The sequence below is a fragment of the Microplitis mediator genome, chromosome 11, assembly GCF_029852145.1.
Source record: "Microplitis mediator isolate UGA2020A chromosome 11, iyMicMedi2.1, whole genome shotgun sequence".
NCBI classification, from domain to species: domain Eukaryota; kingdom Metazoa; phylum Arthropoda; class Insecta; order Hymenoptera; family Braconidae; genus Microplitis; species Microplitis mediator.
Genome location: NC_079979.1, coordinates 15,805,770 through 15,828,958, shown reverse-complemented (window position 1 = coordinate 15,828,958; position 23,189 = coordinate 15,805,770). Strand labels below are relative to the sequence as shown.

The window sequence follows — 23,189 nt, the reverse complement described above, 5'->3', positions numbered from 1 at the left end:
TGCAGTAAAAGATAAAAGGACAAGTAGTTGCTTGAGAATAAGACAGATAAGAAAACAAGATCCTAGGACGAGTAAAATGAGTAAAAGTAAGCAAGGGAATGAAGGAATAGGAAATAAAGAAGGAGAGAAATAGGAAAAGGGACAGTTGAATTGAGAATTTCTTTCTTGCCTTGGGGTCTCTATTGAAAGAACCAGTGACGAGGAAATTCAATTTGCTAAGAGACACTGCGTCGAGGCAAAGTTTGCCAGCCAACGGTGGTACAGCGGCATGTCGAAGCTGCCTCCGTGAAATGTTATCATCCTCCTTTGCTTTCCTCTCCTCTCCTCTACTCAACTCTTTTCTTCTCTCTTTGCTACTCTACTCTCTTTTACTACAACTTGGTCTACTATCTAGCTATAGTAGTAATTTTTCCGTTCCTCCACGTCTTTCTCATTCACTCACGTCCAGCTCAGCACCCGACTCACGAACGACCCCATTCCTCAACTTTCCCTTACAGTCTCTTCCTACTTCCCCGGCTTCAGCTCCTTGCCCGCTATACGGTGATGATAGCAATGGTTACAGCAACATTGTGCCGATACCATTAAAAAATATTAAATAAAACCAACAAAACTAAAATAATAAATAAAATGACAGTACAGCCTAAGGACAACAAACTTAAATCGACATTCTAAACTCTATTTTATCTTCAATTATATAAATACCCTAAGGGCCAAGTTGATATTTATTTTATGATTCTTGGTGACAGTTGAGATAAAATTCACGTGAGAAATTGTTTTATTACTTTATACAATTTTTTTTAATTTTAGAAATTATATAATTCTTTAAATTTTTATGACAGAAAAGTAATTGTTATGTATTACAGCATCCAGATAAATAAATCATGTATAGACAACATGGCCAACCTATTGGATGATGATAATAATAATAAATATTTGTGGAAATAATTTTTTCTTCTTTCATGATTTAGTTGAAGCGTATAATCATAAACGTGTACGATACATCTAAGTCTTGCAACACGTCATGTGAATTATTACTTCACACTTTCACTTAAATTCACTTTATTTTAATCTTGCTGCATTATTTTATTATATACGGGATTGTAATTGTTATAATTAAGCAAAGTGCGAATACCTGAAATAACGCACTATAAAATTTTAATAATGATAATGATAATAAAAATTATTATCATTATTTTTTTATGAAAGTTTTAAATTAAAATGACCTGTAAAATATTGAGTCGGCAAAGAAATTTATAAAGTTGTTTTTTGTAGCAAATTTATTTCTCTGCTCTCTTAAAATGAATCAGTGAAAAGTGCTGCAAATCAGTGAATATTCACTGCGAATTCGGCTGATTCAATCAGTGATATACTTACCCGGGAAAAAAAGTTTTTCTATGATCATATATAAATCATATAAAAGTGACTCATATAAAATCGTATAAAATTTTATAATGAAATTGGTCCTATAAAAACTTATAAGACTTTATAAAATCTTATATAATCATATAAAATCTTACATAATCATATAAAGTTATTTATACAATAACTTATTAGTAGTTTATCTATCGAGTGCGATCGTGTTTAAGACGCGAGTGTGAAGATTGGTGCCCGAGCCGAAGGCGAGGGTAACAACACACGAGCGTCTTAGACTCGATTGTACTAGATAAATACATTAGTTTTTGTGACAGATATTTGAAATTTACTACATTTAGTGCCTATAAATGGCAGGTTATAAATCCGCGTTTATTTATTTGGTAAGATTGTTTTGAGTATTTGTTGAAAATTAGAGAGAAGTCGGTAAGTGGACGAATTAAAATGATGATAAATTTTGTCACAAGATGGCTCGTTAAGTTACTTCGATATTTTTTGGTCGTTTGCTATCGCACATGTAACCAAAAAATATATTTTGATCCAATGATGACGTCACTATTAGAACGATTAGGTATCTTTTTTACCAGCTGTATCTTATCTAATATTTTTAGCTGCCGGCTATAGGCGCTAAATGTCGTAGATTTCAAGTGTCTGTCACAAAAATATGATTAGATCTCAAAATTGGCAGGATCTGATGATATATAATTATATATAATCATACATGAATAAAAAAAAAAAAAAAAAAAAAAAATCTATCGGTTAACTGCTATTTTGCCAAGGGGTCACCCATCCAACTAATGTGCTACCTCAATGCTACTCAACTTTGATGATCTCTTGATTGCCGTCTGCTTCTCTACAATTTTAGTTCAAAGGAAGTAATTTTGAAAATGACAAAAATAAAATCAATATTCTAGTCTTTGAAGTTGAATTATGAAAAATCTATTGAATATACGCCAAATATACATTAATGTAATCTTGTAGAAAATTAAATTTTCTACAAAAAAGATCTGCATAACTTTGTTCGTAAATTCAATAATTAAGACACTGTTTTAATGCCCCGTAAAAAAATAATTCAGATTTTCATTGATCAAAATATCAAGTAAAAATTTGAAATGTTCTATTCTGAAAAAAATTCTAAATCAAAAGAGATCTACACTAGTATCTCTAGATCTATATAGATCTAAAATTCAAAACAATTAAATCGATGCCAATCTGATCAGAACTAAATTATTTTTCCCAGTCAAAGTCAAGTATACAAAATTTTTTTTTCACTTAATGATTATTATTATTTTAAAATATGTAATTTCCTGTTGATATTAAATTCCGTGTCAAAGAAACTTAAATTTCTTGTCAATAACAGGACAATCCACTTTGAGGTCTTTATTTCTTTATTGAATTTCCAGCTTCAAATCAAATAAGAAGGAATGAAAGTAAAAGTAAAAAAGTCGGTTTAATAACGCAATTGAAGTGTGAAAAGAATATTTAAAAAAATAAAATAATGAATTTTCATCATTCTAATAAATGAATAAGTGAAACGTTAATGAGCAATAAATATAATAATAATTTAATAGATTGATGTGATAAAATACCGGGTGGATAGTGAGGCTCTGTGGCTTTGGCGAGTGAAGTCGTAAACGGAAATAATTGAATAAACACCTTGAGTAATGTGTGCATCAGTGAGTATGATACACACGTGGGTACAAACGTTACTTTGGTATTTGATTGGTACTCTACAACTGGCACTGGTACTTGTACTGGTACTGGTACTGCAGATAGGATATACTATAGGCTATATATATATATATATATATATATACATGTCAGTGTAATAAAGTAAAGGCTCAGGATTAAAACAACCAACAAAATAACAACTAGCGGGCCCATAAAAAGAAGAATGTTAGTTGCCTTCTCGCCGATGGCATACAACGTACATTCATTTCCTTTTATATATGTATCCTTGTGATGTGTTGCCTCGTACGATTGCTTTTAGGGATGAAATCCTCGGGGAATTTTTTTTCAACCAATTTGTTGCCCAAAAAATATTTTATTGGCAACATAAATTTGGAAAATTATTTTTTATTTAACGTTTTAATTCTGAGTTATTTTTTTCTTCTACTTATTGTATTAATTTATTATATTTTAAAGTAAATATTAAATTTTTATTACTGATTCGTGATCAGTAAAAATTGACATAATTTTTAACTTCCCGCTAAGAAAATTGGAAATTTTCAAAAAAAGGAAAGCTATTGGTTTCGGTCCGATTTTTCGATTTCTCAAAAAACGACTCAAGGAGCTCGAAAATAGCGGGAAGTTTTGAGGCTGGCCTGCAGGGTCAACCGATAGACTGATTGTTTTTTAATGAAATCTAATAATTAGAATCTAAGATATTAATTTTTAAAAATTTTACAAACCTGTAGACACTATTCATATTTTTTTTTCATAACCGGCTTATTTTTTCCCCCTAATTTTTAAGTCATTTATAGAAATTACTTCAGAATAAATTCTGTCAAACTAAAATTCAAAGAACAAACTTCCGCTAATTAGAATCCGCATGTTAAAAAAAAAAATTGAGAAAACCTCTTAAATTTTTTTCCACTAAAAATATAAATTTATCTTTATCTCCAGTACAATATCAAAAAAAAAACCGGGTAATTCGGCAAGCCTACTGGATTCCACATAAAAAGTTGCCTGGACCGAAGTACGTAAAAATAAATAGTGTGTTAAAGGCTCGTATGGGAATAAGAGACACAAAGTAAAGACCGGACAGTGAATTATGGACGTTATTGTCCGCCCGCGAACAACAGTTTGCCTCATTACATACTGAAATTATTGACGGTCATACTGAGTCCCCGTTTCCTTACTTCCTCAACTTTACTACATTTTATTTTATATACTAAATATTTTTTCCCTACACTAATAAAATCTGCGTACCTGCCATAGCTTCTAATATCTGATCCTCGCTACCAATTTAAATTCTATATAACACAACATGAAAGACATCCCTTTGTCTTTGACGTTCTCTTTCCTTTGTCTGTGTCTGGATTAAATTCTACACTCACAACAACTCGTTGCCAATAGCAGCCGTTTTGTTTAGTTGCCTTGTCGCTGCTGTCGTATTATCCTACACTTTGGAGTTAGTTAGAGATACGCAATTTGACATTCCTGAAATTTCAGCCACCCCATATGTCACGCTCCCATGGAAAACACACACGTTAAATATGTGCGTAGAAATTCAGGCACAAAGTGCGTGTACTAAAATATATGCAGGTGGAATGGAAAAGGGGGAGAGGGAATGAGAATAAATGAGGGAAAGAGAATCAAGTGCGAGCAAGAGGAAATTTTCGACTGACGTTTCAAACATTCTCAGAGTACCTTTAATGTTATATAGACTGAGAGACGCTTATCATCATACATTCCACTGAAACTTTGTCTCAATTTTAAACTTATTTCAAAGTCAAGAAATTATTGTAATACTTGCTGTCTTATTTTCAATTTAGACTGTATTTCATTTATGTTATCATTCAAATTTTGTCGTTACTTAATTTGAATAGTAACGGTTTCAAATTCTCGTATCAACGAAATGAATGACGTTTCAAAATTTTGAGTATGGAATTTTAAATTAATTTATTATGAAGTGACTTTAAAATTTTTGTTTTCGTTTTTTCAATCATGACATAGTGGGGAGAGGGGGGAAGACGGCCTTTTAAGTTATCAAAAAATTTTCTTATTTTGCAAACCTCAAGCGCGAAAGCGCTGAGGGTGCTTTATGAACGGTTATTTTTATTTGACTATTTTACTCACATAAAATTCTTTCTACACTATTCTTATTACGCCAAGATAGGTAAAATTGTATACTAGCATATAGAAAATTTATTAAGGAACAATTTGAAACCAAAATTAAGTCGATTCATTATTTTATTCGTTTAAAATAAATTATTTAAACTCAAGAAACCAGTGCTGTCAATTGTTGCGTATGAAACTTCGTAAACACGATAACTCTCGATAGACATATTAATCGGCTTGACTTTTTTTTATTGTCTTCGTATTTTTGATCACAAGAACCCTTATGAAAATTACTATCTGAATCCTTTTAGTTTAATTGTAATTAATTAACGACGTAAAAGTGATTATTCGTGAAAAATTTAGCTGCTATTTTTACTGTTGTTATTTTTTAACTTCCCGCTAAGAAAATTGTAAATTTTCAAAAATTCGGGAAGTTATTGGTTTCGGTCCGATTTACGAAAATCGAATTTCCATCAGATGTCGACCTTTTGAGGTCCTAGGAAGCTATTCTGACTATTTTCAAGATGATGTCCGAGTGTATGTATGTATGTACGTACGTACGTATGTAAATACATGTATCTTTTGAACGGATGAACCGATTTTGAACTTCAAGGTGTCATTCGACGCGGCTTGTCAATATCTTGAAGCTGAAAGAAAATTGAGCTTGATCGGTAGGGCTCGTTCAGAGATATTCCAAAAATAAAATTGTTTCAAAAGTGTTTTTTTCGGATAACTTTTAATGTGCTCGATGGATTGATTCCAAAATAGACTGGGCTCTAGAGCTTTATAAGCCGCGTCGAATGCCACCTCAACTATCAAAATCAGTTCATTCGTTCAAGAGAAACCGCCGTCGAAAGAATTAAAAAAAAAATTTTTATTAATTTTTTTCGAAATATCTCAAAAACGACTTGATAAATCGAATTCAAAATTCGATCAGCTTTAGAACTTGATAAAACGCGTCGATTGCCACCTCAACCGTCTCAATCAGTTGATTCGTTTGAGAGATATCGTTGGAGAAAAAATGGTAAATAGTATATTACACTACAAGGGAAGAAAGTTGAAATTCCTGCCCTGTGTGATATGATGCCCGAGGCGAAGCCGAGGGCATCATGACACACAGGGCAGGGCTTTTAACTATCTTCCCGTGTGGTGTATACGATTTTTCTTTATACCTGGTCGAAAGTACGTTTATTAATTACATTTTTGAATACTATAAACAACACAACCACGTTCTGCCTTCAGCTGACAGGTCGGCCATGTTTTTTTTATTTGCTCCCTATTGACGCGCCTCTTTCGGACATACATAAAACTTTAATTTTTTTCCGTCTCCCTTTTTTTTTTTGTTGCGTTTTTGATGCCTGCCCCGCGACATTTGAAAGCACGAGCGAAGCGAGTGCGTCTGGTCGGCGGGGGCAGGCATCAAAAACAAAACAAAAAAAAAGACATAATTATACTTATAAAAAATAAAAATAAAAAATAATTATTTTTTTTCGAAAGAAATAAATTTATGCCTATGAACAAGATTTTTTTCCTGCCAATAAATAATATATAAATGAATACATAATCTTTCAATAATTAACCTCGCCTCTGCATCAAAATCTTTTATCACCTCATCCTCGTCCATAGAGTCATCAGATGATACTTTTTCAGTCATTTTATTATTGCAAGTACACTGTTTACTTAAAATATCACAAACAACGAGACACGAAAACACTGACATACATATAAATAAAGCAACGATCTATGATGTTATCGTCAAAAATTTTATTGATAAAGTGGTAGACGTTCAGTAGATGGCAGCAGCCGGCTGTTTCCGTAGGCACGAAAAAATTTTTTGCTCCCGGCGATGTAAGTGGGGCGCGTGTAACTCCACTAGGAGAGGGAAATGAGACTTTAGGCCTTAAAATTAGGGAGGGAAGTGCGTACTTTCGACTAAGGGATAAAGAAAAAACTATTTTTTTCGAAACGAACGGCATCAAAAAGTATTTTCGAGCTTGAAGAGCTCGAAAATGTATTCACGACAAAGTTTTCGAGCTCAAAGAGCTTGAAAACAGTGGGAAGTTTTAGGGCTGGCCCGCAGGGTCAACCGATAGACAGATTTTTTTTTATTGTTTTTCTCTATCAACTACTGGTGGCAGCACTAACATATCAATATGTTTGAAAAAAAAGCGACATCTAAGACAAAAGGCGGGATATTTAAAAACAAATGTTAGTAAAAAAATATTAAACTGAAAATAAGAAATAAAAAAATCAAATTGATAATTTGTAAGGGAAATAAAAGTTCATAATAAAAAAAAATACATTAATATTATATAATAAAAGTGATGATTAAAAATAAAATGAGCGATTGAGGTGTGCACTTTTGGATTTTACAACATTTTTTTCGTTTCTTCTGAATGGCTCCAGTTATTGAGAAGGTTCAAAATAATTATTAAGCTGCTGAGAAATAGAAAATTTTTTTGATTTGAGGGTAAAATTCTAAGGACCATCTTCCCCATTTACTGTAAGAAAATTTTGGTCTATTTCCATACTTTTATATAAAAAAGTTTAAAGTCTCTAATCTTTAACTTTAAATTAAAAAGAATTTTTTTCATGAATTTATTTTCAATTTATCAAGTTTTGAAAAAAATTCGGAGGTTTTGCAATAAATATTTCTTAAAAATTTTTTTTTTATGTTAGTAATTAAAAATATGACAAATAAGATATTTGGAGTTAAAAAACGAAATTTTTTTCATTCCAATGCGATAATTTGAACCAAAGTTATGAATTTATAAATTAAAATATTTTTGGGACCCGAAAAATAATTTTTAAAATTTATTTAAAAAATAAAAATTGTAAAAAAGTTTTTTCGTGAGCAACGCAGCGAGATCTTTGGTGTGCTGGCCACTTACTGACGTCCGCGTGGAGGTTAGACGGGCGTGAGCGATTTAGTGGTCTCGCTCAGCGGTTGGGCTTTCAGAGCAACCGAAAAACCCACCACCAATTAGTCAAATTTTTATCGCCGAAATTGGCAGTAATGTCCCTCATGTGATACGACGATCGCTTGGCTGTTTGTATTTCCCTGGACGTAAATATTATAAAGAATGTCTGCTGCTTTTGTTACCGCACGCTAAAATAAATGAGTAACCAAAAAATACTGTTTGCTTTTATCTTTCGTATTTTATATTTATTTATTTTTTTAAGTTTGCTTACTTAAAATATGATCATGAGACTTCTTCTTGAACAGTGTTAAAATTGCTAAAACCTACTGTACATATATAATACATATATATAGCTATATATAGATATATAATCAGCTCCCTGATTCTTTTTTCTTACCGGGAGGTCCATTCTGTTATAACTATTTGCCATTCTTGTCAAAGTATTTTTGCCATGATAATTTACTCGCCATTTTCATTCTTTACTTATGACTCATTCTTAACTTCACAACATTTTTTTTAACGTACTTACTACATTAATGTTAATTTCTAATATATACTTCCTGCATTCTGTTGAATTTTTCAAATTTATTGATAAAAAAATCTTTTTTTTTTGTTCCACTAGCCTTAGGCTAATGATGCGAATATTTAATAATTGTCTTATTTTTTTCATCAAAATCAATATTTTTCTATTATTTTAAAAGTAATTTTTACTTGATGTGTTTGCTGCACAAGCCTAAGGCGAACGCTACCAACATCTAATTTTTAACTCTACTTTTTTATTAAGTCTAATTATACCAATATATTTTTTCACTTTCACGAAAATTAAGATTTTAGTAAATACGTTGGCTCCACAAGCCTAAGGTGAATGCTGCCAGCATCTAATTTTTAACTCTACTTTTTTATTAAGTCTAATTAAACTCAAATATTTTTTCACTTTCACAAAGAATAACATTCTATTAAATACTTTGGCTTCGCGAGCCTTAGGTGAATGCTGCCCCTAGCCCGTTATTGTCCTTTTATACAAATTAATTCTTTCGCTTAACTATTTTCGAATTTTTTACTAACAAACGCGTAGCGACGAATGTCTATTTTTCAGGAGCCTTAGGCGTATGCAGCAAACACTTAATTTTTGTTCAAGTTTTAAAACTAAAGCTAATTATTTTTAAATATTTTAGCTTCTGAAGTCTTTCAGAAATTGAGTTGGCATCAGAAGCCTTAGGCAAGTGCTGCTACTAATGAATAATTGCCTTCTTTTCTCATTTAAATAAATTAATTTAACATTTTCTGAGTGATAAAAAATGTAAGAATAATACTTTAATAAATATTGTGTGAAATCACGAAAAATAATAGCACGTCATTACAGCATGAAAAAAAACGTTATTCCATTAGGCAACAAAAAAGCTTTTGTCTTGTACAAGCAATTGGAGTCTGATGGATTTTAAAATGACCAGTTAAGCATTAGGAGAAAAATAGTCTCGGGTAGTTAGCTTGAATCGAGGTGGCGAACCATGTGCGGTGCCAGTTGGGTAGGACTTTTTATGCTCGGATGATCACACTGTCAGAGGCTAAATAAAAGGGAACCACTTACTACACTACCACACTCCATCCCCCATCTCTTCGAGCATCCATGCATCCAACATCCAACTTGAGAGTTAAATCTCTCGTTCTCTCACCTCACACAGCTCCATCAATCTTTCTCGTAACCCACCAAACTCTTTTTGTTACCTCGATAAATTTATTACTCCGCGTCTTTGCATGCATATGTTACACATCGCCAATCAACGACTTCTTGCCAACATTAATTGTCATGTCACGATCAAACTATTTTTCCTAACTATTTACTATCTGAATTAATCAGTCAAATTAATTGTCTGAGAATTGACAACTTATCGCATGATTTATTGATATCTAACGTTAAATATTTTTGTTACTTAAGAAAAAAAAAAAAAAAAAAAGTTAATAAATAAAAATAGCGTCGTGGCAAACGAGCCATCATCCTGTCCCGTAAATCATTATCACTCGAAACGGTGAAATAGTATTTAATTTTTTGGACGTTCGATTCGTTTTATTGGTCCTGCGCAGCATGGAGTCTGTGGATATGAGTACCGGCGTCAAGATTAATATCTCAGAGCTTTGAGCGCGCGGGTGTATATGCGCGGACGAGCCTCTACTCGGCAAGTAAAGGCAAGACAAGGCTAACCTCGCAAGGTTCTTCGACCGTGAGGTGTGAAAAATGAGAATCAGTATATATGTATACATATATATATGTCCATATGTGGGAGTGAGAGACTCGTTTTGTCTTACTCACTTCATCACTAATTTTTTAATATTTTTTTTCTCAGAGTTTGAGACTAAAGATAGAATATTTCTAATTTTAACGCATTTTGCCTTTTATTTTAATATTAATGGTTAATGTATTTTTTAATGGTAAATTTAATGATTATACGTGATTATGTAAATTAAACAATTTGTTTTTTAACCTCAATAGTATCCTGACAAGTCGAGAAGAATATTTGTTTCCATTTATTTAGCTGTCAGTTTGTGAAATAAAAAATCATTATCACGCATAAATTTATGCGAATTTAATAATAATTATGACTTTAAACAAAATATAAAAGTTTTTATAAATATGTTTAGTTAAATTAAAATTTCAAGTTTACTGACATTTGACAGTTTGTTATTAATTTTAAACGAGTTTAAAACCAAATTATATATGGACTTTATTTTGCGACTCTCGAAATCTGTCAATTTTATTTTGCTACAAATTAATTATTAAATATAACTCATTTATTTTCATATTAATAATTTATCAGCTGTGAAAAGAGCGATGTTAAAAATGGACTCAATTTAACACGGTGTTAAAATGAAATAACACCGGTGTAGGCGATGTTAAAATACTCCCGCATGAAAATATCATACATGGTAAACATGTATAAAAAAATATATGTTACAGATACAAATATATATCCCGGGGAAAACGATTTAGATCTGACCATATATAATTATATCTGATCAGATCTGATTTGTCAGATCTGGCCAGATCTTTAAATTGTCTCTATCTGACGAGATCTGGACAGATCTGATCAGATATAATTATATGTGGCCAGATCTAAACCTTTTTTCCCGGGATCCCTATTAAAAAAACAAAATTAAATTGCAAAAAAAAAATAATATAGTTTTCATTCGATCCGAAATGTAATCTAACGTATTAGAAACGTTACTTAGAAGAGTTATACATGAATTTGATTGATGAAAAAATCCCGATGACTGCTGGGCTCGAACCTGCATCCTTCAGATCCAAAGTCTTTGACGCTATCCACTGCGCTGCTCCACGTATGTGATCGCGTGAATGTAAATAATCAGATATGAACAATTTTCATGATTATATCTGAGCAGATATAACAAGATCTGATTATGTTAATTGTTGTATTTAGTTCAGATATAGTTATATCTGGTCAGATCTTACGACATACACGCCGATCTGACTAGATATAATCATGTCTGACAGTTTATCTAGCCTAGATCTAATTATATCTCATTAGATCTGACCGGATATAAACGGTGGTTGGCCAGATATAATAAGATCTGATCATGTGTAATTATTAGTTCTGATCAGACATAAATGATTTGCAAAGATATAATTTTATCTGATCAGATATAATTTTATCTGGTCAGATCTAAATCACTTTCTCCGGGTAACTACTTAATCAGATCTGATCGAATCTGATGCTGTTGACAACTTCGATATAGTTATATCTGGCCAGATATGATAAGACCTTTTCATGTCTAATGTATTTTGCAATCCAGATATAGTTATATCTGTTTAGATCTGGCCAGATATGATAAGACCTTTTCATGTCTAATGCATTTTGCAATTCAGATATAGTTATATCTGTTTAGATCTGGCCAGATATGATAAGACCTTTTCATGACTAATGTATTTTGCAATCCAGATATAGTTATAACTGTTTAGATCTGATCAGATATGACTAGATCTGATCATGTCTGATGAATTTTTTAACTCAGATATAGTTATATCTGTTTAGATCTGATCAGATATGACTAGATCTGATCATGTCTGATGTATTTTTCAACTCAGATATAGTTATATCTGTTTAGATCTGATCAGATATGACTAGATCTGATCAGATCTGATGTATTTTTCAATTCAGATATAGTTATATCTGTTTAGATCTGATCAGATATAACTAGATCTGATTATATCTCAAATCCCATATCTAACCAGATATAAATAGATCTGATCAGATATAATTAGATCTGACCAGATATAATTATATCTGGTCAGATCTAATCCGTTTTTCCCGGGATGTGACAATACATAGAATCTTATATAGAACTATATAAATTTTGGCCGATTTTATTATATTTCTATATATGTTTTCTCTTATATGATTTCATATATTTCCGTACAACTTCAATCTATTATTTATATATTTGAAAACTTATAATTTTAATATATTATATATAAGAATACATATATAATTGATCATTGTATGGCACGATACATGTACCATGTATTTAACTTTATAAATTTTTGTATATTTTTCGATATATAGAACCATATAAGTCTCCTCATATATGTAAGAATAAATAAAATTTATTCTTCTCTGTCTTCCTCTCTCTGTTATAAGATTCAAACATTGTGTTCAGAATATATATATATATATATGTGCTAACTTACAAATTTACACATATAATTATCAATATATGTAATACATATATGTGTAACTTATAAGTTTACATATATGATTATAAATATATATAACACATGTATTAACTTATAAACTTACGTATATAATTAATTATATTAAAACTTACTATATTAAATATAAGAAAATATATATCGTTTTTGGCCACTTATATGGTCCCATATTGATTATATATTTTTCCATATATATTTATCATATATGGTATTTTCATGCGGGTTAAACCGGTGGAAAACCACCCAACATTTTAATCACCAATTATTCAATCACCAAAAAATATTTAAACACCGAGAAATTTTTTTAACACCGGTAAAGAATATTTACACCTACGGCGGTGTTATTTTAACACCGCTTTCGGTGTTGAAATTTAACACCTACAGCTTGGACTTACCCCGGTTTTTCTTAAAGTGTATAATTAATTTTTTTATAAATTTTATTTAAATATTTCAAAAATTCAATCATCAAAATTGTAAATTTTTGGTTTCCTTTGGAAAGACTAATCAAGATTTTGCAAACTTTTCTTACTTTCCAATTTCCAGAGCACAGTAAATAAAAAATAGAAAAAGAATTACCAAATGTAATCTATAATTAAAAGTGACCGTAGATTATAATATCAAAAAACAATTTAAAGTTAGACATAAAACACGTATAATTTAACGAAAGATAAATTGAACCGGGATTTCAATAGACTTAAGAATCGATTATCTTGTAATCCTTCCAAATGGATTAATGACAAATTAAATATACCGATATCTCTATTAAATATACATTTATACATAATAAAATAATTTATCGGAAAAGACTTATGGCCGGTAAGAGTTTTGATATTTCATCCGTCGTACCGTCTAATTCCTTTTATTTTAGTCCTCTTTCGGGAGTGTCTCTTCTGTTTCTTCTCTACCTCATCTATATACATACCTACCTACCTACCTACCTATATATAAATCTATCTATATATATACATATATAAAACAGCTCAGTTGATCGATCACGAAAGAAAGATAGCAAAGACGTGCAGGCACGACTTGAAAAAAGACAGCGGAACGACAAATTGACTAATCGGGTCAAGTCGCCGGAAAGGATGAGGGTTGAGGTCCTGCTCAACTACAGTCAGCCGCCTTCTGAAGATTATTCACCGCTCGGTAGTCAATAAATACATACACATATTTTAATAAATTATTAACTAGTATTATTATTATTACGCTGTAAAAAATGCGGTATTAAAATGAACTCACACCGGTGTAGTGGTGCTACTTAATGGTGTTATCCAACCGGTGTTTATGCGCAGTAAATTAACTCTGATCAGTGTAAGGGTGTGAGTGTAAGTGTTTTAGGATTTACAAAGTAGACATAAAATAATGAAGATATTTCGTTCAAATTACGAAATTATCATTAATTAAGATAACAAAAATTTTATTACCTATAAAATAAGCAATGCCACTTTTGAGCTGAACAAATTGCATAAATTTTTGATCACTGATCAAAGTAAATATTTAGGAACAATTATGAGTATTCTTAACACAACTGATGTTTTTCATGAAGTAATAACTGATTTAATAGTAGGGGAGACCGGGGCAAGACGGCCCACATAAGCCGGTTATTATTATTTGTGGCTTTTAACCATCAAGTCGATTTACTCTTGTCCAACTTGAACTCAATTTACCAAAATTTTGGTGAAGCTCCTGAAAAAAAATTTTTTTTTTTTGGGGCAAGACGGCCCCCTCCGAAAAAAAATAAAAAAAAATTTTTTTTTTTCATTGTAAAAAAATTTCCCGCGTAACAAATGTTTATATTTTTCTCTTTAACAACTGTATTTACTTTAATATTACTCGAAATAACCTTTTTTGATATAATACGAGTCATTTTTTCACTTCTGTAGAAAATTGATTATTGGTTTTTTTAACTTTTTCAAATGCTCTATTTTAATCCAAATCCATATAATTAACCAAAAAATGATATTTCTATTAAATTAATCATGACTAGGTTATAATACTATGAAATACATTTTCTTTTAGAATTTTTGAGTGGTTCATTTTGCCCCAAGTTTCACGTATCGGGCTAAAAATGAGTAAATAATCTAAATTTGTGATAATCAAAAGAAAACAAGAAAAAAAAATTTTTGGTTAATTTTTGAGGTGGGCCTTCTTGCCCCAGGTGGGCCGTCTTGCCCCGGTCTCCCCTATATTGTGTGACGAGGGATGAAACAAAACGATTTCAGATCAGGGTGAAGTTGGTTGACATCGCCCGCAGTCTGAAATCGTCTTTTATTCTGAGTTATACACTAGATTTTTTATGATTACCTGCATTGGAACTTGTAGTTTCAGTTTCAGCAGCCAGTCAGAAACGAGTTAATTTAAGACCAATTGTGTGATCAACTATTAAATTGTAATTTGCAATTTATAATTAAGCATAAACTATAAAAACTGTTTATTATTCACAGTAATTTTGATAAAACTTAATCACAGTCAGAACTGTCATTTACGTAAATAATATTAATGGTCTGAAATTACTATTAAAAATGACAAGTATCAGAGTTTAAATTGCGAAATCCTCCAGTCAGCGGGCAGAAAAATTATTTGTTTGTTCCCAAGGGACGAAACACTCACAATTTACGCGTTTGCCGATATTAATTCGCGACATTGGACTGAAATTAACTTCTTTCAGTTGGCTGTACAGACACTGAAACTTCAAATTTTGATGCTGGTATCATGAAAAAATAATAAATTAGTCATTGATAATTTAATTGTATTTTTCTCACTGGTTTAATTTGCAGAGACTTCAACCATAAAAATTTGTCTCCTCTATTTTATACAATAACATTAAAATGTCATTGTGTATAAATATTCGTTGAAAGTCTCCATAATTTGGTATATGCAGAGAATTTTATGGTATTTTTCCCATCAAAAATTTTTAGAAAAATAACTATGTCATAGGAACATGCGGACAGTATGGAATAATTGTACAAATTATCGATACTGTAGAAATTTTTAAAATACATCGAACAGAATTTACAAGGTGCATTGTAATTTTGACAAAGCAACAGATTAAGAAATGTAAATATCTTGGATAAAGTTAATCTGTTGCTTTGTCAAAATTACAATGCACCTTGTAAATTCTGTTCTATGTATTTTAAAAATTTCTACGTTATCGGTAATTTGTACACAGAAAAAAAGGATTTCTTGGCGCAAAAAACTTTTACTCACGTCAAGAAAATTTTTACTTGTCCTAAGAAATTTTTCGCATTATGAATTAAAAACGAAAATTTTCTTGGGGCGAGAAAAAATTTCCTTGAGTCAAGAAAAAAACTTTTAGGGCAAGAAAAAATTTTTAGTCCCAAGAAAATTTTCGTTTTCATTTGATAATGCAAAATTTTTCTTGCCCCAAGAAATCCTTCTTTTCTGTGTACAATAATTCCATACTGTCCTCATGTTACTATGACATAGTAATTTTTCTATAAATTTTTGATGTAAAAAATACCGTAAAATTTTCTGCGTGTAAATCTGTCGTATCATTAATTTTTAAAGCAATAAAAATTTTTTTTTTGTATTTGAAATACAGTTCGACTTCTGAAACTTCTAAAATAAAACTACGTTTTTAACACCGAAAAAAATGTTAACACCGTTACCGTTATTATTTTAACAATAGCCTAGACTTGAGCCGTTTTTTTTTCTTACTTACAATGTATTTTCATTTTTCTAATTATTATTATAACTGAACTATTTATTTTTTTTTTCGATATTTAGATTGATTAAGTTTGCCGATGATTTAACGTCAGGAGAATAACCAGTAGATTGATCAATCAGGTGAATCCAAGGGGAAGAAGAAGAAGAAAGAGAAGGCGGATGCAATGGTGCGGCAGAGGTATTTCAACCCCAGGAGGCATCTTGACGCCGGGACGAGCGGAAATTCTGTTATCGTATGACGGGTGAGATGATTAATTAATTTCCAGTCAGCTCTTTCCGCTTGCTCTGAATCCTCGAATTGTTTACGGTTCGATGTGATCGGGCCTTTTTTATAAATAATTCAGACGCACAGGGAATTATTTCATTTGTAAATGGAAATTTTTAGATTTTAGTTTGGGTTTAGTTAGGAACACGTGTTGGAGTGTAATTTTAAACAGACAAAATGTAACATGTCCTGCGGAGGAGTACAAGTGTACCCGAAAATTTAAACAGTGTAGGTTTTAAACGCTTAACCTTATTCGAGTAGTAATCCAGTTACAAATGAATATTCATGAGCCCGCGTAATTCTCATCACCGGATAACGGGACACTCGCTAAAGTAGTGTAATGGTTAAGTTTTTAGATCTGTTTTTAATTATTTTTGACTCCCTTTTATTTATGATGTTAGAGATAAAGTCGGATTTGCTTCAATTTTTGTTAAATAATACGTCAGTTAAATTTTTTTATGATTAATCATAATTATTTAACTAAAAATATATAAATTAACACTAGTATAAAAATCCCAGAGGGTGGGAAAAGTCGCGACTAAATAACGAGATCAAGAATAATTAATTTATTATGAGATTTAAATAAAAAAAATTTCTAAGTAAGGTAAAAGCTCCTAAATCTGCTCACTTTTCATTGGAGTGAGATTAAATCACTCAATATAAATTAATAAATAAAATGAAAAACCAGATTTTTTTTTATAGTTATTTTTTGAAGTTTCGAGTATTAGAATAAAGTTTAAGTTGGAAGAATAATCTTGATAATTAATTATTATTCATTTTTTAAATAAGCTCCTTGAGTGTACCCATAGTCGCTCACTAAAAGTTGTGATGCACCATTACTCGACCAACACAGGGCCCTATAGTCGCTCAAAGACAATATCAATTAAACTATGATAAGTTTATTGATTTGGACAAATAATTTATAAATTATACTACTTTATTTTTTCATAATATAAAATTTCATGAATTTAAAAAATGTATTTAATAAGATATAGTTATAACAATTCTTAAAAAATTTGACGTAACCTAAATTTAATCTAACGAATGAACATTAAAGTAAAAAATGCCCGGCTGAGCGCGATTTTGAATAAAGTCATTGAATTTAAATTTATAATCGATTATAATAATATTTTTAATTGTAATTTTTTTTTATAAAAATTATAAAAAAACGCCTTGAACAGTTAAAGTGAGCGATTAATGGTACTGAGTGGGTATAGGAACTTTTACCTTACCTGAAAAATTTTCGCGTTAATTTCTTTTTAAATTTTTTTACTGTCCGTTTTTTATGAAATACCTGCAGTAATTTTGTACTTGAAATTTTTTTTCCTCACAATAAAGACATCGGAAGCAATCAATCTAATCGTCAAAAAAAAAAATGATAGCTTGGAGCCACAGGAATACATGGGACGAAATGTTCTTGGGATTAATTCGGGTTTGGAATCGCTTAGAACTCTTGTACTTGGATTCTTAGTTTTGAAAAAAATGCATACGCTAGACAATCAGCTGGCGGGGTAAAAGTGTGTTGCGTGTGTGAGGATGCATTTAGCTCGTGTGTAGTACAGGTATAGGTCGGATGAGTCGAGAAGAACTGTCTTGGCTCGACATTCCATTAATGCCATCTCATTTTGCTAATTGCACGGTATGCCTGCGGGAGTATGAACGCGAGCCTTGAGCCGCGTTGTTCGACAGCAGCAAGAGTAGAGAGTAGAAGAGTAAAGGAGTAGACCCACTGAGAATCGCAACATGAGTCTCTACCGAACTTTCCACTTAATTAGCTACCGCACACCATCACTACCTCCCCTTTTAACCCCCCAAGCAATATCTCCGTCACTCCACACTCTACGCTCTTCTTTCCTCGTTCACTTCGACTACCGGCATGGCCCTGATCAGCGGCACTGACAAAGAATTTTTAATTCCTCACCCAGACATTTCTTCAATTTTATACCGATTGGAAAAAATACCAACAAATGCCAACTCTGTTACTACTTGTTCGTAAATCATTTTTTTATCTCTTACTTGACGAGAAAGTTCTTGTAATTAACTGTTTACTTTTTTTTTTAATATCTCTATTGATTAAAATTTAATTGTTTTTTTTTTTGTGACTGATTACTGAAAATAGCAGGTGCTTAAATTTATCTTAAACTTTAAAAATCATTGATTTTGGAAAAATTTCAATTAATAAAAAATTTTAGGAAATTAAATTTAATAAAAAAAAAATTTATCAAGTATTTATGCTCTTAGAAATAGACTCAATTTAACACCCCGTGGTGTTAAAATGAAATAACACCGGCGCAGGCGGTGTAATTTGGCAGTGTTAAAATACCGGTGTTAAATCGGTTTAAAAAAAAATCCATGTATAGAAATTAGAAAAAAAAATGTATTAGATATAGAAAAATATAAAAATTTAATGAATATTATCTAGAGGAAATTTCAATTGTGCTATGTACTTATTCAAATAATTATTTGTTATAGGGGGTAATTTAGTCCTTTGTTAAGCAAATCCATTAAGGTTTTACCGAAACTCAAATAAAAAAATTTTTTTTCTGGGGCACGACGGCCCCCCTTCAAAAAAAGCTTAAGGGAAATTTTTGTTTTTTTTTTTATTGAAAAAAAAGATTTTAACCACAAATATACTATTTCTGTACCTTTGTAATCCCATGGACTTCAAATTTATCAGAAAAAAAATTTATTTAGATGATATAACCAGTTTTATTGAAATTTTTATTTGTGATTTTAACCACAATATAATCTGTTGACCTGAGAGAGCTTTAATTAATAAATTTTTCAAATTCATTTTAGTTTAGAAAAAAAAAAATTTTCCCATAGCAAATTTCTTTTTGGTGGTCCATTTTGCCCCAGACATCGCAGATCGGCTTAAAATATCAGAGGTATCATGATTTGACCAAAAATGGAAAAGAAAAATTTTTACAAAATTTTTGAGGGGGGCCGTAGCGCCCCAGTCTCCCTACGTAATTTTATTAAAAATTACACAATTTTACGGTCACCATTTCAATGACCAATAATTTAATTAATTAATAAAAACACTAATTAACTGTAGGGATCAAGTAAGTCAAAATATTCACAAAGTTAAATATTTTCAACCCCGAAAAATATTTTAACACCGGGAAATTTCTTTTAACACCGGTAAAGAATCTTTACACCTACGGCGGTGTTATTTTAACACCGCTTTCGGTGTTGAAATTTAACACCTACACGGCCTGAACTTACCCCGTTTTTTTACAATGAAATTATTTTGCTTTGTTTCGAAGATGTATGAGTTTTAAAATTGAGCGCACAATGGTGTGCATTTAAAATTGACTTGTTAAATCATGAATTTCTTATTTGATTACTTTACGAATAATTAGTTTTTTATATTAAAAATCGAAATATTCAATTGACGATTCTAGATAAAGCATTTTTTTGTAGAAACATAAAAACAAACAATTTATTGGCTCAAAGGAATCGTAAAAATAAAAAAGTTAAGATTTATGTTGACTCAAGGATTTGAAATAAATCAAAACATACTTATAAAAGCTACAGAATTTTCATCAATTATTAATAAGCCATCTGTGCAATATTGTCGTGATATTCTTCAGTTTCTTGGAATAAAAAAAAATCTACTTAATTCAAGCGATCGAGATGTCATGTCACGGTGCGTATTTTTTAGTCCTTGAATAATGAAAATAAAAATATGAGAAAAAAAAAACAATTTCTATCTACACGAAACGACTCTGCTGGTTGTGGGATTGCGTGTACGACAAGTAGCCGAGGGAATAATAAGCAAAAGGAAGAAAATAATCACTGGGTAGGTTATATTGAGCACACCATCAAAAGACCATTCGCACTGCTTTTAAAATGTATACATCAGTCCATATAACAATATGGTGTGCACTGTGTACTTTTGTTGAGTACGTACATTATAAATACTGAGTTACACGAGGCCACACACGCGTACTTTTAGTTAAATAAAAATAAAAACTATCTTGATTTTTAATCTCCTGATACGACAGATGGCAGCTGCAGCTATTTTTTTATTGATCTACACCTACTTGTTGTACATCAAATATTTTATAGCAAATAATAATAAATAAATCGTAAATTAATTTTTAAAAAAATACAAACATTAAGTTGTTTTAAATTTTAAGCTGTAACTTGTAAAATAATAAATTTAGGAAAATTTTCAATGAATAGAAAATTGTAGGAAATTAAATTTCCTAAAAATTATCTTCGAGAAGTTTTGAGTTATCTCGCTTTGTTACTGAAATAAATGTGCTTTTAAATTCGGGCACACCATGGTGTGCATTTGGAGAACTAAGGAATTTTATAAAATAAAATAAATTGAAAGGGAATCAGTGATTATTTAAATATCTAAGCACTAAAAATTTAATAGACAAATATTTTATGTTATTTTTTTGGGAATTACAATCGGAATGTAAATATACGATGTTTAGAGATGAAAAATATTGAGGGACTATAAATCTTTAGCTAACGAACCGGATAAAAGGTGGAGAAGTATTCGGTAGCAAAGACAAATGATATTTAATAGTAAGGAAGCCTTGTATTCGCTCATTCGCGATAGCCAAGCATCTAAAAAATTTTTTAAGATTTTTTTTTTTTGGTGTGATTGTTTGGTGTGGCAGTGCTACGGGTTGAAACCACTTGCTAGGGACCATATCCGCCTGCTCGATGCCTATCACTCAGACATTTAATTAATAACAACACCCAACGTAGCTGACATCTCCTCGCGGTGTGAGTAATGACTTACGGTTTTAACATCTGATCACTGATCACTCTGCGTTATGTATATATACAATATATGCGTACCACATACCACGACGGATTATGTTTAATTCATTTTCTAATCATCGCGAATGATGTACGTACTTTCAGCGTTATTTAAATAATTCCATTTCAAATATATTTCATTATTCATCGCCAACTTTTCTTATCTCAGTAACTAATGGAAGTACTTAGAGATAACATAACGTTTGTGTAAGAAAATTTTCTGATACATTTCAAAGAAAAATCATAGAGTCTATTAGCTTCCGTCATAGCCCTTCATATGCACACCATGGTGTGCTAAATTTAAAAACTCTCATATCTTCGTAACAAATTAAGATAACTAAAAACTTGATAACTATTTTCTCTAGGAAATTTAATTTCCTACAATTTTTTATTGATTGAAAATTTTCCAAAAATGAATATTTTCAAAGTTACAGTCCTTAGAAAAAAAATTAAGTTTTTAAAAATTATTTTTTAAATTCTAATTTCAACACTATTCAATATTAACATTTTTCTTCGATGGTAATATAAAATTCATTAAAAAAAAATATATATATGTATAATTTTACGGTCCAGTCGAAATTTACATATGAATGATTATGATTTAAACTCCAAATTCGCTGATCCCAAAATAATTTCAACTAATTAACGATAGCATTTAAATAAATCGTAGCACCTGTCAAATATTAAATTTAATCGTCTACGACTATAAATTATGAGTAAAAAAATTAATACTAAACATTATTACAAAAAATATTTATAAAATATAAAAACTAATGCCAGATAAAATAAATAATAATTATATCAATAAAATAATTTTCCGTTGTCAGCACACCCCGATATAAATAATAATATTTATATTAAATGATATTTAAAATATATAAATATACCAGTGGCTATAATGATTAAACGGTTGATTAATTTTAGATTAGCGGTATGAATCTACACATGAATAATCGTAATAGAGTGTCCGATGCGATTACACACATATTACAGTGATTAATCGGATACCAGTGGACATACATATGTATGATATTCAATACACACTCACACACTACCGTTCCCTGTATTCTCCGTAACTTCCACCCACTCATAATTTAATAACGACTTTTAAATCTTCTGTAATTTATATTTTCATATTAAATATCACTTAACTATACAACTATCCAAGTATGTCTATTTGTATTTGATCTATTGCATTTTATTCAATTCAATTTATTTATTTAATTGAATTCTTTATTTTTTTACTTTTGTAACTGGATAAAACGGTCATCTGGTAAATAATAGCTCCGGTTGGACGTTTAGAGATCATCAACCGTGGGAAATATCTGGGGTAAATGTTGTAGAGTAAACGATTAGAAGTCTGCCAGAGAAAACGGTATTTGAGCTGTGTACCCAGAGTACCGTTCAACGGGTATGGAGCTAAGGGACGTGCTCACGTCTTATACTGGTGGGTGTGCTTCTGTTGCAGATTTAACGCAGACAGATAAAGATATAAACTAGTGAGTGAGTGAGTGAGTGAGTGAGTGAGTCAGTTTTTACTGGAGAGAATAAGAAGAATTTGCTGAAGAACACGTACGTGTACATTCTTTAACATTGATGCTAAAAAAATTTTTATTAATCGTCTAGAAAAAAGCAGTCATTTTTTCTGAAAGAA

At 30.8% G+C, this 23,189-nt stretch overlaps 1 protein-coding gene and 1 long non-coding RNA gene across 3 annotated transcripts in view; one reads left to right on the top strand and one right to left on the bottom strand.

Annotated features, from left to right (window-relative positions):
- Window positions 1-23,189, bottom strand: part of LOC130677814 (lysine-specific histone demethylase 1A) — a 255,640-nt gene that overhangs the window by 14,180 nt on the left and 218,271 nt on the right. The window lies entirely within an intron of this gene.
- LOC130677821 (uncharacterized) overlaps window positions 1-23,189 on the top strand; it is a 108,262-nt gene that overhangs the window by 55,158 nt on the left and 29,915 nt on the right. For both annotated transcript variants that reach the window (XR_008991711.1, XR_008991710.1), the window contains exon 2: window positions 16,546-16,727. This is a non-coding gene — a long non-coding RNA (uncharacterized LOC130677821). The remainder of the gene's footprint in view (window positions 1-16,545; window positions 16,728-23,189) is intronic.